This window comes from Orcinus orca, chromosome 20 (genome assembly GCF_937001465.1).
Source record: "Orcinus orca chromosome 20, mOrcOrc1.1, whole genome shotgun sequence".
NCBI lineage: Eukaryota > Metazoa > Chordata > Mammalia > Artiodactyla > Delphinidae > Orcinus > Orcinus orca.
This window is the reverse complement of record NC_064578.1, coordinates 38205608-38222135: the sequence shown is the minus strand read 5'-3', so window position 1 is coordinate 38222135 and position 16528 is coordinate 38205608. Positions and strand designations below refer to the sequence as shown.

General features: G+C 43.0%; 1 long non-coding RNA gene across 1 annotated transcript; it reads left to right on the top strand.

The window, feature by feature from the left end:
* Nucleotides 1–708: 708 nt before the first annotated feature.
* On the top strand, nt 709–16107 carry LOC117198425 (uncharacterized). Its single transcript, XR_004479585.2, has 3 exons — nt 709–877; nt 8662–8866; nt 15643–16107. It is a non-coding gene; the product is annotated as an uncharacterized LOC117198425 (long non-coding RNA).
* The last annotated feature ends 421 nt before the right edge of the window (nt 16108–16528 follow it).

The window sequence follows — 16528 nt, the reverse complement described above, 5'->3', positions numbered from 1 at the left end:
TCTGCTGGGATCCACATGTATCTGAGTACATCACCCCTTTTCCCTCAACCCAGAGCACAATCAGTGCTTCTTAGACTTTAACTGGAGATCTTGTTAAAACATACACTCGATTTCTTCTCCAGAGCCCAGAGCTGTTGTGTTTGGACTTGGCTGGGCTGTGGAGACTTTGGAAAGTTACTGCCACCAGGAGGTGAGCACCTAATCAGGGAATCGTTTTGACTGGAAAATCTCAAAGGATGGTTTGGGTTGCTGGTTACTTTCTTTTGTCCACAGAAACTCTTGGATTTGTCTTTGGCTAAATAATGGTGACAGGTATCATGTGTCCATTTCCAGCTCTACGTCCTGCTACTCAACTGCTCCTCCTACCCTTGACTGCTTTTCGGCTCACCTATCTGCCATCCCCTGAACCTCCATGTTCATTCCTACCCCTGGGCCTTTGTACATGCTGCTCCTTCTACTTGAGATGCCCGTCTTGCCTCTCTTCCTAATAAATGCTGGCTTATAGTTTCAGAGAAAAAAAAAAAAAAAAGGGCTTCCCTGGTGGCGCAGTGGTTGGGAGTCTGCCTGCCAATGCAGGGGACACGGGTTCGTGCCCCGGTCCGGGAAGATCCCACATGCCGCGGAGCGGCTGGGCCCGTGAGCCATGGCTGCTGAGCCTGCGCGTCCGGAGCCTGTGCTCCGCAACGGGAGAGGCCACAACAGTGAGAGGCCCGCGTACTGCAAACAAACAAACAAACAAACAAAAAAACGCAGACTCCAAATCAGTAGGTCAGGAATGGGACCTGACCTGCATTTCTAAGTTTCCAAGTGATGCGGATGCTGCTGGTTGGTAGAACACATTTTGAGCAGAAAAGTGGCCTGGCTCTGCCTCATTTGGGTAAGTGTTTTCTCTATCTTTTGCTCTCGCTCTTGCTTTAGCTTTCAATACTCTCTTGGGAGGCTCTTTGGTTCTCCATCCAAATAGAGTTTTGGCCCATTGTCTCACTAGTTTGCTACATGTGCCCATACCTATCAGAACCCCAGTCTAACTGGAACTTTGCCTCAAACTTGGTCCATTGCTCCTGTTGGCTCCCATCACTCAGCCCTGGTTCTGGGTCAGAGCAGGGGCTCAAGACGTGGGAGGTTCATTTCTAGGAAGACAAAGCCAACATGGGACTCAGCTCCAGGCAAATCTCATGTCTTCCCTCTCTCCTTTGGACAGCACAGCACCACTCTATATCAGTGCAGTCAGAGGATGAGATCACATGATCCCCCACTTACTTATCTTATTAACAGAAACAAAACCAGCAGTCAATAGTACTGATTGACCATTTCCCGAGACTTGAGAGACCATTCTGTTCATAAAATGTTAAGCAACTCCTGGAAGTACTTGTTTGTCTCTTACATAATTTGATTGGTTTGTTTCCATGGCATCATGAAACTCATGCACTACTGCCCCTGAGATTGTCTGATTAGTTTTCCCACGTATAAGTCATAGGTGAAAGCTATAGTTCTTGTATCTCCCCAGATCCGAGCAGCTTAGTATTTTCAGATTTTAATTTCATTCAGTTATATGATAATAACAGGGTTCTTTCATATTAGCCTTAGAAACTGGTACTCCCTGATAGGAATGCTTGGGAAGAAACCACAAAAGTTACCAGTATCCATAGACCAGCAGGTCTACAACTGCCAATGATCTTCTAGAACAGGGTCTTAATCTTGGCACTAATGACATTTGGGGCTGGATAATTCATTTTGTAAGAGTCTGTCTTGTGCACTGTAGGATGGTTAACAATATCTCTGTTGTCTACCTACTAGATGCCAGTAGCATCCCCTAGTTGTGGCAACCAAAATGTCTCCAGACATTGCCAAATGTCCCCTGATTGAGAACTGCTGTTCTAGAAGATCATCTAAAACAGAGAGAGACAAACATTAATGAAGTGAATTTGATGTTGGAAGATTCATTAATTTAGACTGATTGCAGGGAGGCCCCATCAGTAACATAAAATACTCTGTTGCTAGTGCTATCTGTTAATGCATTAACCAATTAAGCCTGAACACTGGTGATTCTCAGGTTTCTTCCTGGGGTCTTTTTATTTCCTTGATTGCTCCCTGAGTATCTCATTTACTTCCAAGGCTTCAGTAATTCTCAGTAGGCTGAAGAATCAACATACCCATATCAATCTAACATTTCTGCTAAGCTCCGGACAAATAAACTCAATTTCTTATGGAATCTGGACATTCTCTGGGTACCTCAAACACAATTTTCTCCAGATTGACTCATTGCATTATCCAGGAGAATATTTTGACACTAAAATTTTGATGATATTACTCCTCTTGAAACTGTTGGTATTCCATCATTCTCAGGGAAAGTCCAACTTGTTTAACACAATGAACAAGGCCTTTCATTATTTGCCTGTCTGTCCCCTTGATTCTACCAGTCCGTCCCCTAATTTCCTTGGGATCTTGCTCCAGATGCACCCATAGTCTCTCTCAACTCCAAGCATTTGATATGCTTTTCCCTCCTCCTGGCTCAGGGTTGCTTGATCTCCCAATTCTAGCTTGGATATTACTTCCTTCTGAAGCATTCTCGGAGACCCCAGAATTGGGTCTTATAGCTTGACTATGTGATCCTGTGCTTCCTCCTTTGTAAAGTTTGGCCAGGAAGATTAATTTTTACTAGGAAAGCCACACTTCCAGGGGCTCCATGCACTTCCTTCCATAGAGAGCTGGGGAGGATTGGAGCATGGAATCCAGTTTACCCAGCTGAGGTCCTAGTGGCCACTCATTATAAATGATATGTTGTAGAGACTCTGAATTGTTATCTTTTTCTGAAGAGTGTTGAGTTTTGTTCTATCAGGCAGTTAAATAGTAGGCAGGCCCACTTGAGTTATTGGAAGCTTGGTCTTATGTTTTGTTAAGGCAGGTCTATTGTTTTGCCCTTAGATCTAGGACATACCCTTAATCCCGGGAAGAATCTTACCTCCTAAGGCATAGTCCTTCTAGGGTTTCAGTGGAATTGCTGAGGTATTACCTGAGCCCCTCTAGCTTTCTGGGATACAAAGTCAAATCTCTGTCTCACATGCACTGGATAGGAGCTGACATATCAGGTCAGTCTTTTAGCTCTCCAGCTGTTCTTTTCTTCTCGTTCTTCTTGAAGTCTCCACAATTCATATACAGTTTAGGGATGAGCCAAGAATTGGAGGGGAGTTTATAGACAGATGTGGGGACTCCCCTTCTCTGTAGCTTCTTCTTCTTTTTTTTAAAATATTTAATGGAGTATAATTGCTTTACAATGGTGTGCTAGTTTCTGCTTTATAACAAAGTGAATCAGTTATACATATACATATGTTCCCATATCTCCTCCCTCTTCGGTCTCCCACCCTCCCTATCCCACACCTCCAGGTGGTCACAAAGCACCGAGCCGATATCCCTGTGCCATGTGGCTGCTTCCCACTAGCTATCTACCTTACGTTTGTTAGTGTATATATGTCCGTGCCTCTCTGTCACCCTGTCACAGCTCACACTTCCCCCTCCCCATATCCTCAACTCCATTCTCCAGTAGGTCTGTGTCTTTATTCCTGTCTTACCCCTAGGTTCTTCATGACATTTTTTTTTCTTAAATTCCATTTATATGTGTTAGCATACGGTATTTGTCTTTCTCTTTCTGACTTACTTCACTCTGTATGGCAGACTCTAGGTCTATCTACCTCATTACAAATAGCGCAATTTTGTTTCTTTTTATGGCTGAGTAATATTCCACTGTATATATGTGCCAATCTTCTTTATCCATTCATCCGATGATGGACACTTGGGTTGTTTCCATCTCCTGGCTATTGTAAATAGAGCTGAAATGAACATTTTGGTACATGACTCTTTTTGAATTTTGGTTTTCTCAGGGTATATGTCCAGTAGTGGGATTGCTGGGTCATATGGTAGTTCTATTTGTAGTTTTTTAAGGAACCTCCATACTGTTCTCCATAGTGGCTGTACCAATTCACATTCCCACCAGCAGTGCAAGAGTGTTCCCTTTTCTGCACAGCCTCTCCAGCATTTATTGTTTCTAGATTTTTTGATGATGGCCATTCTGACTGGTGTGAGATGATATCTCATTGTAGTTTTGATTTGCATTTCTCTAATGATTAATGATGTTGAGCATTCTTTCATGTGTTTGTTGGCAATCTGCATATCTTCTTTGGAGAAATGTCTATTTAGGTCTTCTGCCCATTTTTGGATTGGGCTGTTTGTTTTTTTTGTTATTGAGCTGCATGAGCTGCTTGTAAATTTTGGAAATTAATCCTTTGTCAGTTGCTTCATTTGCAAATATTTTCTCCCATTCTGAGGGTTGACTTTTAGTCTTGTTTATGGTTTCCTTTGCTGTGCAAAAGATTTGAAGTTTCATTAGGTCCCATTTGTTTATTTTTGTTTTTATTTCCATTTCTCTAGGAGGTAGGTCAAAAAGGATCTTGCTGTGATTTATGTCATAGAGTGTTCTGCCTATGTTTTCCTCTAAGAGTTTGGTAGTTTCTGGCCTTACATTTAGGTCTTTAATCCATTTTGAGCTTATTTTTGTGGATGGTGTTAGGGAGTGATCTAATCTCATACTTTTACATGTACCTGTCCAGTTTTCCCAGCACCACTTACTGAAGAGGCTGTCCTTTCTCCACTGAACATTCCTGCCTCCTTTATCCAAGATAAGGTGACCATATGTGCGTGGGTTTATCTCTGGGCTTTCTATCCTGTTCCATTGATCTTTCTGTTTTTGTGCCAGTACCATACTCTCTTGATTACTGTAGCTTTGTAGTATAGTCTGAAGTCAGGGAGCCTGATTCCTCCAGCTCCGTTTTTCGTTCTCAAGATTGTTTTGGCTATTCGGGGTCTTTTGTGTTTCCATACAAATTGTGAAATTTTTTGTTTAGTTCTGTGAAAAATGCCAGTGGTAGTTTGATAGGGATGGCATTGAACCTATAGATTGCTTTGGGTAGTATAGTCATTTTCACAATGTTGATTCTTCCAATCCAAGAACATGGTATATCTCTCCATCTATTTGTATCATATTTAATTTCTTTCATCAGTGTCTTATAATTTTCTGCATACAGGTCTTTTGTCTCCTTAGGTTGGTTTATTCCTAGATATTTTATTCTTTTTGTTGCAATGGTAAATGGAAGTGTTTTCTTGATTTCACTTTCAGATTTTTCATTATTAATGTATAGGAATGCCACAGATTTCTGTGCATGAATTTTGTATCCTACTTCTTTACCAAATCCATTGATTAGGTCTAGTAGTTTTCTGGTACCATCTTTAGGATTCTCTATGTATAGTATCATGTCATCTGCAAATAGTGACAGCTTTACTTCTTATTTTCTGATTTGGATTCCTTTTATTTCCTTTTCTTCTCTGATTGCTGTGGCTAAAACTTCCAAAACTATGTTGAATAAGAGTGGTGAGAGTGGGCAACCTTGTCTTTTTCCTGATCTTAGTGGAAATGCTTTCAGTTTTTCACCATTGCGGATGATGTTGGCTGTGGGTTTGTCATATACGGCCTTTATTATGTGGAGGAAAGTTCCCTTTATGCCTACTCTCTGCAGGGTTTTTATCATAAATGGGTGTTGAATTTTGTTGAAAGCTTTCTCTGCATCTATTGAGTTGATCATATGGTTGTTTTCCTTCAATTTGTTAATATGGTGTATCACGTTGATTGATTTGCATATATTGAAGCATACTTGCATTCGTGGAATAAATCCCTCTTGATGATGGTGTATGATCCTTTTAATGTGCTGTTGGATCATATTTGCTCCAACTGAAGACCGAGCCTCAGCTCCCAGCCCCCGCCCACCCTGGCAGGTGAGCAGACTGGCCTCTCGGGCTGGTGAGTGCTGGTTGGCACCGATCCTCTGTGTGGGAATCTCTCCTATTTGCCCTCCACACTCCTGGTGCTGTGCTCTCCTCCATGGCTTGAGAAGCTTTCCCCTTCCACCACCCACAGTCTCTGCCCATGAAGGGGCTTCCTAGTGTGTGGAAACCTTTCCTCCTTCACAGCTCCCTCCCACTGGTGCAGGTCCGGTCCCTATTCTTTTGTCTCTGTTTATTCTTTTTTCTTTTGCCCTACCCAGGTACGTGGGGAGTTTCTTGCCTTTTGGGAGGTCTGAGGTCTTCTGCCAGCATTCAGTAGATGTTCTGTAGGAGTTGTTCCACGTGTAGATTTATTTCTGATGTATCTGTTGGGAGGAAGGTGATCTCCCCGTCTTTCTCTTCCACCATCTTTCCCCTCTCTCCCAGCTTCTTCTTTTGAAGGTTTTCCACCATCAATTTCCAGCCACTCTGGCAGTTTCAAACTCCCTTCTATGACATGTTAAGTTAATATGACCACAGTTTTTAGCTTGTAACTCCCTGGCAAAGAGGTATGACTACGGCTCTCACTCTCTGTGTGCTGTTATTTCAAAGAAAAAGCCCCATCCAGGTTCTGCCTGATTTTGGTTGCTTTCTAGTTCCCTGAAGTAGCCATGCTTTATAATGTTTTCCAGAGTTTACAGTTGCTATCTGTGGGAAGATTCCACCATTCCTGGAACTGGAAATCTCAATAAATATTATTGAAAAGAGAAGAAAGAATAAATAAATGAATGTGTAATTTTTGTGTTGACATCAAAGATGACATAGGGAACTTCTGATTTATTGCATGTAAACAATGTATTTAACATATTTGAGATTAATTGCAAATACTTTGGTCTCAATTACTTTAGATATAACTTTGTGATTTTTATCCTTTTTGAAAAATGTTATGCAGAGGATGATTCAAACACAGAGTCTGGCTCTTTCATCATATTAGACATATTAGATGACAAATTAAGTTTTCTGGGGGGATGGGGAGCTGGTGAACTAGCAGGTTATCTTTCTAGGTACCTGATGTAACAGTAAAATTCTATAAAAGAGTCAATGATGTATTCTGTTTTCAGTTCTTCTTTTGTCCCATAGCTGTACTAAAACTGCTAATGACTTACATAATGATGACCAAAATTGTCAATGATCAGTGTCCACCTCACTCGGCCTGTTTGCAATATTTTAATATTTTCAAATACTTGCAATATTTGAAGACTTTTTTCTCCATAAACACTTTTTGCTTAGCTTCCAGGAAAACTAGACTCTTCTAGTTTTTCTTCTACCTCACTGGTGTTTACTTCTCAGGTCCCTTTGTTATTTTCTCCTTGTTTCCTTGATCACTAAAATTGCAATGTCCCCAGGTGGAGTCTTTATACATATTCTTTCTTTTATTGACCCTTTTCCCCTAGTGATTGTATTTTTTCCAGGATTTAAATGTCATCTACACAGTAAGTTCCTAATTGTCCTCTCCATCTCAGACCTCTCCTCTGAACTGTAGAATTTTATACCCAGCTACATACTCTCCATGTTCACGTGGGTGTGTAACAGTCATCTCAAACTCAACATGTTCAAAACAGAACTCTTACCTTCCACCCACCCCCAACCTGCTTCTACAGTCTTCCCCATATCAGTTGGTAGCAACTCCATCCTTCCACTCCCTGAGGTCAAAATTCTCAGTGTCATCCTTGACTACTCTTCTTCAGAGTATCCCCAATACAGCCTTTTAGCAAATCTGGTCACTTTACCTTCAACATTTAATCAAATTTTCCTAGCTACCACAACATCTTTAAGTTAAATCATTGCAGAGGTTTCATAACTGCTCTCCCTGTTTCCACCCTTTCCCTCTGTAGTCAATTCCAGAGTGATTATTTTTAAATGGAAGTCATATTATGACCTCCTCTATTCAGTATACCTAATTGCTTCCCATCCATTCAGTGTAAAAGCCGAAGTCCTTACAACATCTAAGGCCCTACATGTTCTGCCTCTTTGCTACCATTCTCATCTTACCTACTTCTCTCTCCTCTCTTGCCATGACACAACAGTCCTCTTAAAGATTTTTGACACACTCCTGCCTCAGGGTCTTTGCATTGGCCGTTTACTATGCCTGGGTTGTTTTTCCTTTAAATATTCATGTGACTCACTCCTTCACCTTCACATCTTTTTAAAAATTCTTACTGTAAGATTGTGACTTTTCTCATGTCTACTTTACTTTAGTCATGTCTTTCCCTCCCCTGCCTTGTTTTTCCCAAAACACTTATCATCATCTAACATCCTGTGTATTACATTTTACTTTTCTATTTACTGTCTGTATTCACTGACTGAAATGTAAGTTTCATAAGGGCCAGGATTTTTTTGTGTTATTTTCATTACTCGTAACTCATTCATAACTTTAGAACATAGATGAGCACCCAGAACAGAGAAATTACTCAAGGCATATTTATGAGTTAATAAATGATGTCCAGGTTGGTAAACTAACTGGATCCTTAGGTGGTGGTTGGGTACTGAAAGAGGTGACTCTTACTGACAAATATGCCATGGTTTATCAGAAAATAGAGAATCCAAAGGAGCTGAACTCAAACCAAGGGGGCAAGCAGCTTCCTCCTCAGTTTCTCCCTTTTCTTTGTACATTTCCCAGTATGTGCAAATCACTACACTTGTTATAACACTTCTATTCTCTCTCCTCTGGATACTGACTGCACATTAATTGCATTTTTCTTAGAACATTTGTAAGAAGCAACAGTTATTTTTACCTGTCTATTATTCATTTCTCTTTATGGTGATAATAGCACCACTATTTTCTCTCAGGGGGTTGCCCTTCCTTCAAGCTCAATCTATGACATTTGGATGGACCTGAGATCTTCTCCCAGGCTCCTGAGTGAACCCATGGACTAGTCCTGGGCAATCAGAAAGTGCATCCCCCCCAAATGGCCATGGGTTTGGGGATATTTTCATAATTCAATATGATCCAGTCAGAGCAAGCAAATTCTGGGATATCTGCTATAAGCACAAGGTAAGAGAAACTTTTTCTTCTTAGATTTCAGTAAGGCTAATGTAGACCTGACCTGTAGGAATCTACCATGTAGAGACAGACTATCTGAGGATGAAGCCAACACACAAAAGCAGAGTGGAGAGATGTAGACTGATTTCTGATGATAATGTTTAATCTCCTGGGTCCAGCTTCCTTGAACCCCATACCTAATGATTCAGCTAAATAATCAATATTTATAATCAATATTTTACTTGAATATTTTATTTGAATATTTTATGAATATTTATAATCAATAAAGTCCCTTTTTTGATGAAGTTGAGTTGAGTGGGGTTATGTCACTTACCACCAAAAGTGTTCTGAGACAGCATTTAGTAGTTTTGCCATGTATAAACTAGTTTTTTATGCTCACATCACCCTCAACTTCCATGGAAGCCTGTTGGAGTCATTTTTGCATCTCCAATACTACTTGCAGTGATCTAGGTAGGAAGTGCTTAATTAACACCTGGATGGATGGATGGATAAATGGATGGCTGGATGAATAAAGAAAAATTTACTGGTTCAAATTACTTATGCTTTATTTTTAAATAAGGGCTTCCATTTGATCCTATGAAACATAGTTACTTTGCTCTGTAATTCCATGCCCTTTGTTTATCAATTTGATACACTTGAAGGAAAATATTCATTTTATTTAGTGCAATTTTTAAAAACCACTTTTGAAAAAGAGTTTCTGGATATCTTCTGGAGCTAATAGTATCAGCAATAAACATCCTTTATGAATAGGTAGGCTGTGACAAGATAGTAGAGATTCTGGAATTCTGGTTGGCTTCTTAGAAAGGATATGAATCTCCAAGGATGGTTAATGACAACCAGTGAGGGGGAGGTGGCTGTGCATTTGGCTGCTTTGCAGTGTGTGGCTTTGGTTCTACTCACTCCCAGAGACTGCACAGTAATTGGGTAATTATCTACATGTCAGATTGGTTGGCTTTGCATTAAAGACTATTACTTTTTTAGTTTCCTCATGTTGAAAATGCTGTAGTGGTTCCCAGATATTTCCTTCCTATTTTTTTTGTGAATGTATGATTATGATAAAATGTTTTTGAACTATTGCTTGAGTGCAATTATTTTACTTTTTTGCATATTAATATGAAAGTTTAAATACCTCATTCAAAGGCCAGATTTATTCTATAGACTCTGTTAAATCTCTGTTTAATTATGTGAGACATAATTTTAAATTAATGTTAACTTAATTCTCAAATATCATGAAAAAAACCTACGATAGTTTTGTGGGTGATAAATTCATTCTAAATCTGTTCATTTTCTCTTAGAAGTTCTTTATTCAAATACATTTGCCACCGGAAAAACATAAGCAAGATTCTTCTCATGGCAGGGCCTGTTTTGCTTCCACATGTTCTCCTTTGTTTCCTTGGCCTGACAATGGCTGATGTTGATGGAGCAGGTTTTAGTGAAGTCCAAAGTTGTGACAGAATGTTCCAACCATGGTCTCCTCCATTGGAGGTGTGGTGAGGTTGCAAGAGGCCAAGCTCTCTTGAAGATGATGAGCACTTTCCTTCAGAGGCATCTGCCTTCTCATGGCTCCCACTTCCTCAGACTCTGCAAGTCAGATCTTTGACCATTTAGTGAGAAGGAAGAGGAGTGTCAGTCCTCTTCTCAAAGGTTTAACTGTGATAGGAAGTATGACCAGCTTAGCCAGGGCTGCTGTCCAACCACCTAAGCTTAAGGTGGTGAGAGAAGCTGTCATTGGCAGCAGGAGACTGCAAGCCCTGCCCGAAGTGAATGCTGCAGTCAGCTCTGCGTGTTTCCAGAGATTTTGAGTCTTCATGAGATGCCATATTTGAACTTTTATATGCAGCTATCTGAGTTGAAAATATTGGCAATGAATTCAACATTTTATAAAACTGAGTGCAGACTTGGAGGCTCCCCCTTCTCCCCTTTCCTCCCCTTTGTCCTGTCCTTCTCTGCTTCCTTCCTCTTTCTGCAGGGGTGTGGGGAGGCATTTCTGAGGTCTGGTTCTGAGGAGCCCTGTGCATCCTGGTCTGCTCCTTTATAACCTCACCCTTCGCTGGCGTGCTGGGTGAATTAGGCCATCACTTGGCTTCTGTGTCTAAGTTTATTCTCTAAGAACCCTTCAATTCCTCCAAGTAATCAAGGGACAATTATAACCATCATGATGCCGCCTTCAAGGACTGGGGTGAAAATTAATAAAGTACTTCTCACATGCTCTCAAGCACTTTTAGAAGAAGTTACTACTTTCTCACAAAATGTTATTCACCCCCTACCAGGTGGAAATTAGAGAACTAATAGGGCATGTTTCTCAAAGAGTGGTAAGCCAGCCAATGGCACCAGAAGCACTGGGTGTTTAGGGGGTAGGGAGGGTTGGGGGATTCTTTGTTAAAATGTCTGTTCTCAGCTCCACCTCACTCCTATGAAATCATATCCTGAGCAAGTGGGGCTTGGGACCTTGTGTTTTTAACAAGCACATCCCCTACATCCAGGTGACGCTAGTGTCATTAAAGTTTGAGAAGGATATCTGAGTCTTCAGAGGCAAGCAAAGGGGGATGGCTGTGAAAAATGTCTTTGAGTTAAAGGGAACATCTAACTTAGCTCCTCTGAGCCTGCAAAAATGGCTTTGGAATTGTTTATTATAGAATGAAAGAATAGGCCTGGAGATTTTGAATGATGAGTAGGGGTGGTATAGACAACTGTGCCACCTAGAGAGCTGGGTCCAGACCCAGGGGGTGAGGTCAGAGAAAACTTACTTCACCCATCTGAGCCTTATATTCCCCATTATGGCTCAGGGATGGAAGACTAGGGGTTCAATTCTCCTACAGAAACGCCATAGGATCAGGGTACCCACAATTGTCAAGAGAAATGGACCATGGGTATAGCTAATAGTACATGGATCTGCCTGGAGTCATATAAATAAGAAGCAAATACATTTCTGCCACCAAAAGAATCACCACCCTGGACAAATAGAGGTTGAGGCTGTTTGAGACTTAAGACAACCCTTAAGCCTCATCTGGGCAGGAGACTGGCTGAGAAAATGAAGCCATTCTCCCAAGTAGAGCATGTTCCCCATTGTCCTCTTTAGAGGTGGCCAAGAAGAGTGGAATGGAAAGTCCTCCCATGGCACAAATATACGGGCAGAAAATAGGGTCCTAGGGCTTCCCGAGGAGTGTTATCAACATCCTCAGTGCCCCCCTGTCAGTGGGGCGGACTTCACTCCCATTCCACCTCTTCACTGGGTGTTTATGTGTTTGTAGCCTTGCTCCACCACCCCATGTTGAGTGTGGGGGGTAAGAGAGGCCACTTTTGGCTTGCAGAGGTGGTCCTGAGATGCTGGCCTCCCAGCCTGAGGCTGTGAGGGGATAGCCATCTCCCTTGGGTAAGGACTGTGTATTCCCCTTGTGGAGGGAGAGCAAACTGTATTTGTGAGCAGAGGAGAGGGCTGGATTTGAGGATTACATTAATATTGGCAAATATTTGTTTTGTCCCTCCTGGGACTGGGGGTGGATTATACTTCCACACTCCAAGGATGTTAGGCTTTGGTCAGTGACATGTGAATGAATGACTCCTGTTATTTCAGAGCAGAAGCTTTAAGCACCGGCACAACTGGAAAAGACCCAGCTAGGGGCTGCCCCATAGCCAAGCCAGAGAAAGATAGTTACACAGTCATGGCTGCCTCTACAGAACTGCAAGGGGACTGAGAAACAAACCTTAGTTGCTCTAAGCAAGGTTTGGCAGCCTTTCTGTTAAGAGTGAGATGGGAAATATTTTGCAGTTTGTGGGCCATGTGGCCTCTGTCACAACTACTCAGCTCTGCCCCATGTCAGGAAAACAGCCACAGACAACATCTAAATGATTGGACACAGCTGTGTTTCAATAAGACCTTATTTATGAAAATAGGCAGTGGGCTGGGTTTGGCCTTTGGCCAAAACTGGGGTTTGGGGTCCTCTGCTTTTCCTAGCTGGCTGGACCTCAAACTTTAACATACGTCAGAATCACCTGGAGGGCTTGTTAGTACACAGATTGCTCTCCCTCTGGGCCCCTCCCAGAGGTTCTGAGGGGGGGTGGGGTGAGGCTATGCATTTCTAATGCATTCCTAGGTGATGCTGCTGCTGCTGATCTGGTACCACCCTTTTTGTATCACTGCCTTGATCCTTCTGGATTGATATATAATCTGTAAAGTGAGGGTAATATCAGAACTTACCTCATAGTGTTGTTGTCCTAACTAAATGACAGAATGCTGTGACGTGATTAGGACAGGCCCTGCACTTTGTAAGTTCTCAGCAAATATTAGCACTGTGTGCTGTCAGTTGTCATGCACATGCATATGTGGGTAGGTCTGTAGGTACAGACCTACCCACATATGCACAAACCACACGCTTCCTTCGCTCTCTGAAGATGCAGCATGGTAAACGAAAGGCGGGCCATTCACTTCCGAGGAGAGTCCTCACTTCATTAAAGACTCCACCACAGTATTTACCTAAAGACACATTATTGTGGTGTGTTTAGAGTGGGGCTTCAATGTAAAGCTGGCTTCCAGCTAGGAGAATGGTTATACTCAAGACAGGCGCACCTTTGCCATCTCACGAGGAAGGTGGCCATTAGCTCATCGGCTGGAGGCACACCGTGGTTTGGCCTGAGCAGGGTTAATCTTTTCTTCTGCCTCAGCTGGCTGAGTCCATGCCTGGGTCTCCCAGAAATGCTTCCATCCCCAGCTCTCCGTGAGCACCAGGCTTGTTGGTCACACAGGAACTGACAGATCCAGTCCTAAACCGAGACTGGTTGTTGTAAGCCCTTTGGAGAGAGAAGCCAGGAGATGACCTAACCTCCAGGAGGGAGGAGAAGGGAGCAGCCCGTTCCCTGTGCAGCCCAGCCTGGAGGGCTCCTCCAGGCAGGAGCGAGGAAAAGTGGTATCTCCATGACTTATATGGAATTAGTGGGGGATGTGTTCTCCCTTGTTTCCTTTTGAGGGTCTTCTATCTCTTGGGCAATTTATGTCAGTGATTTTTATATCACTGTCAAGGAAATCAGAGCCATATTAGGCTAGAATTCATATTTAGATTCTTTCTTTATATATAGGTCAGTGTGGATAACCCTTCTTTTGCAGCAAAGTCAGAGGTACAGGCGAAAAACTGGCAAATGAGATAACAGCTCCAAAAGGCATGGTGGCATTTGCAAACCTATGGCTTCCAATCCATGTTTGCTTTGAATAGAATGAGAACTGGGAAAGCTTTGGAAAAGCCATCTGCTCAACTCTCAGTGGCTTATGCTTCTATTTTGTTCCGAAATTTGGACTTGGGAAGGGAAGTGAGAGGCATGCTGGACAGTTCTCCTAAACCTGCTCATCCCAGGTGCCTGGGAGCCAGGCCTCTCCACACCCTGGCTCTGGCTTCCTTGAGGCTTCCAGAGTCAGGACCATGTGGCTTATGGGGCAGAGAACCAACATCTCCTACTCGTCCCCTCCTGTGCTCCATGTCATTTTAGCCTTACACCCTCCCTAGCACTGTTACCCCTAATTAGCTGTCTCTCTTCTGTTTTTTCTTCTCCGATATACCCAACCACATTGATTTTTTTTAAAAGCCAAGTTCTAATCTGGTCACTTCTCTGCTCAAAAACCTTCGCTACTTCCGTACTGCTTATGGAGCAAAGTCCAGACTTTTTGGCCTGATGTTCAAGTTTCCCAGTTGAGCTTCACCGTAACTTTCCTGCCTTTTTCTCTCCCTCTTCTCAAAATGTTCCCTGAAGCAGACACTATCGGTGAGCTTTGCATATCCTCTCATCCTTATCCCCTCAGTGAGCACTAGACTAAGGACTTACTGCCAGTTCTGGGCTTTCCTGCCCAAGGGCTTTCTCTGGTCTCTGGAGCCCACTTTATTGCCCGCACCAAGTACCAGAGAATTAACAATTCCCTGCTCCTCCCTGCCCCCCAGCAGCAGCCCTCAGTGCAGGGGAGGTGGAATATAAATAACCAGCTCCCTCACCTTGCAGTTGGATAGGTCTGTGGGGCATGTCCTATGTTGGCTTCCACAATTCCCAGTGGCTTCAGCTCCAACTGCCTCAGAGGTCCCTGGGTTGACACCACGCCCTGTGTCGGCTGCCTTCCCATCCCTGCCTCACTTCCCCAGTCCTACATCAGTGCTTCCCTAAATCTTACCCCCAAACCTACTTGCGCTGCATCCTTGTCTCAGAGTTGGCTTCTGGAGGAACCAGAGCTAAAATGCCGCCTGTGTTGGTTTCCTAGGGTGATTGTAACAAAGGACAACTACTGAGCAATGTAAAACAACAGAAGTTTGTTCTCCACAATTCTGGAGGCTAGAAGTCCAGAATTAAGGTACTGGCAGGCCACATTCTCTGATGGCTCACAGGAAACCCCTTCCCTGCCCTTCTAGTTTCCAGTGTCTGCTGTCAATCCTCAGTGTTCCTTGGTCTGTAGACACATCACTCTGGTCACACGACATCTTCTCTGGTAGACACATCACTCTGGTCACACAACATCTTCTCCCTGTGTCTTCACAGTGTCTTCCTTCTGTGTGTGTCTATCTCTGCCCAAATGCCCCCCTTTTAATAAGGAAACCAGTCTTTTTTGGATGAGGGCCCCCCAGTGACCTCATTTTCACTTAATTACCTCTGTAAAGGCTGTATTTCTGGACAGATCATGTTCTGTGCTACTGGGGTTAGGGTTTCAGCAGATATTTCTAGGAGACAGTTCAGCCCCCCTTCTCCTCCTTGCTCTTCTGAGGCTAATGTTTGTTTCTTCTAATTCCTCATTCCAGGGTAAAACCATTATCCCCTCAATTCCGACTGTGAGACTGACACACCCTCAGCACCCAGCTCTCCTGCACACCCATTGCACTTTGGGAGCTCCTCTTGATGGACTCTATCCCTGCCTGCCTGGTGTTGTGGTGCCTCTGAGTCCTACACGGGGGTCCCAGGCTGAGATCCTGGGCCTACCATGCTGACAGGAGGCTCAGAGGAAGTCTGGAAATACTTGTTGCATGATGGGAAGGATGCTCATTAAAGTAAAAGGCTCAGGAAATGGATTATTTTAGATTAATTTTGAAATCAACTTGAGCTCAGACAATTATTTTATTTCAACACTATTGGAATTCTTTCTGAAAGATACAAGTCTGCTTTTCTGCCTCAGGAAATCTAAATTTGAACACTAGGAGCACCTGCGGATTACAGCTCTGAGCACAGCTCTCACTACTCAGGCAACAGGTGTGGAATGGGTGGCTGACTGGGAGGTGTCTGTGGGGACTGGAGCAGACTCCAAGAGTGGTGTTGCAGGCCTGTATCATTGCATCATTTTGTGTCAGCTGTTACTTTCTCCTCAATGCCAAATTCTGAGAAAAATAATTCTGGTGACTTGAAGGTCATGGGACCTTGAGGGACTAGGCATACAGAGACAGTCTTATCATCCCATAGTAAACATGGAGAGCAGATAGTTCTATTTGGGATCGCAAACTTTATAATTCTTTGCTGAATTTTTAAGCAAATCTAACCAGCCACCCTCCCTGGTGGAGGCTTGTTCCTGTGCTGTCTGCAGTGCTCGGGGTGACAAAGGGAGAGGCTGGCTTGGTTCAGCCCAACACTGCTGTAACCCTAGACTCTGTTCCCACAGAGAAAAAAATAAAACCAGTGAGTTTAAGAGATTTGACT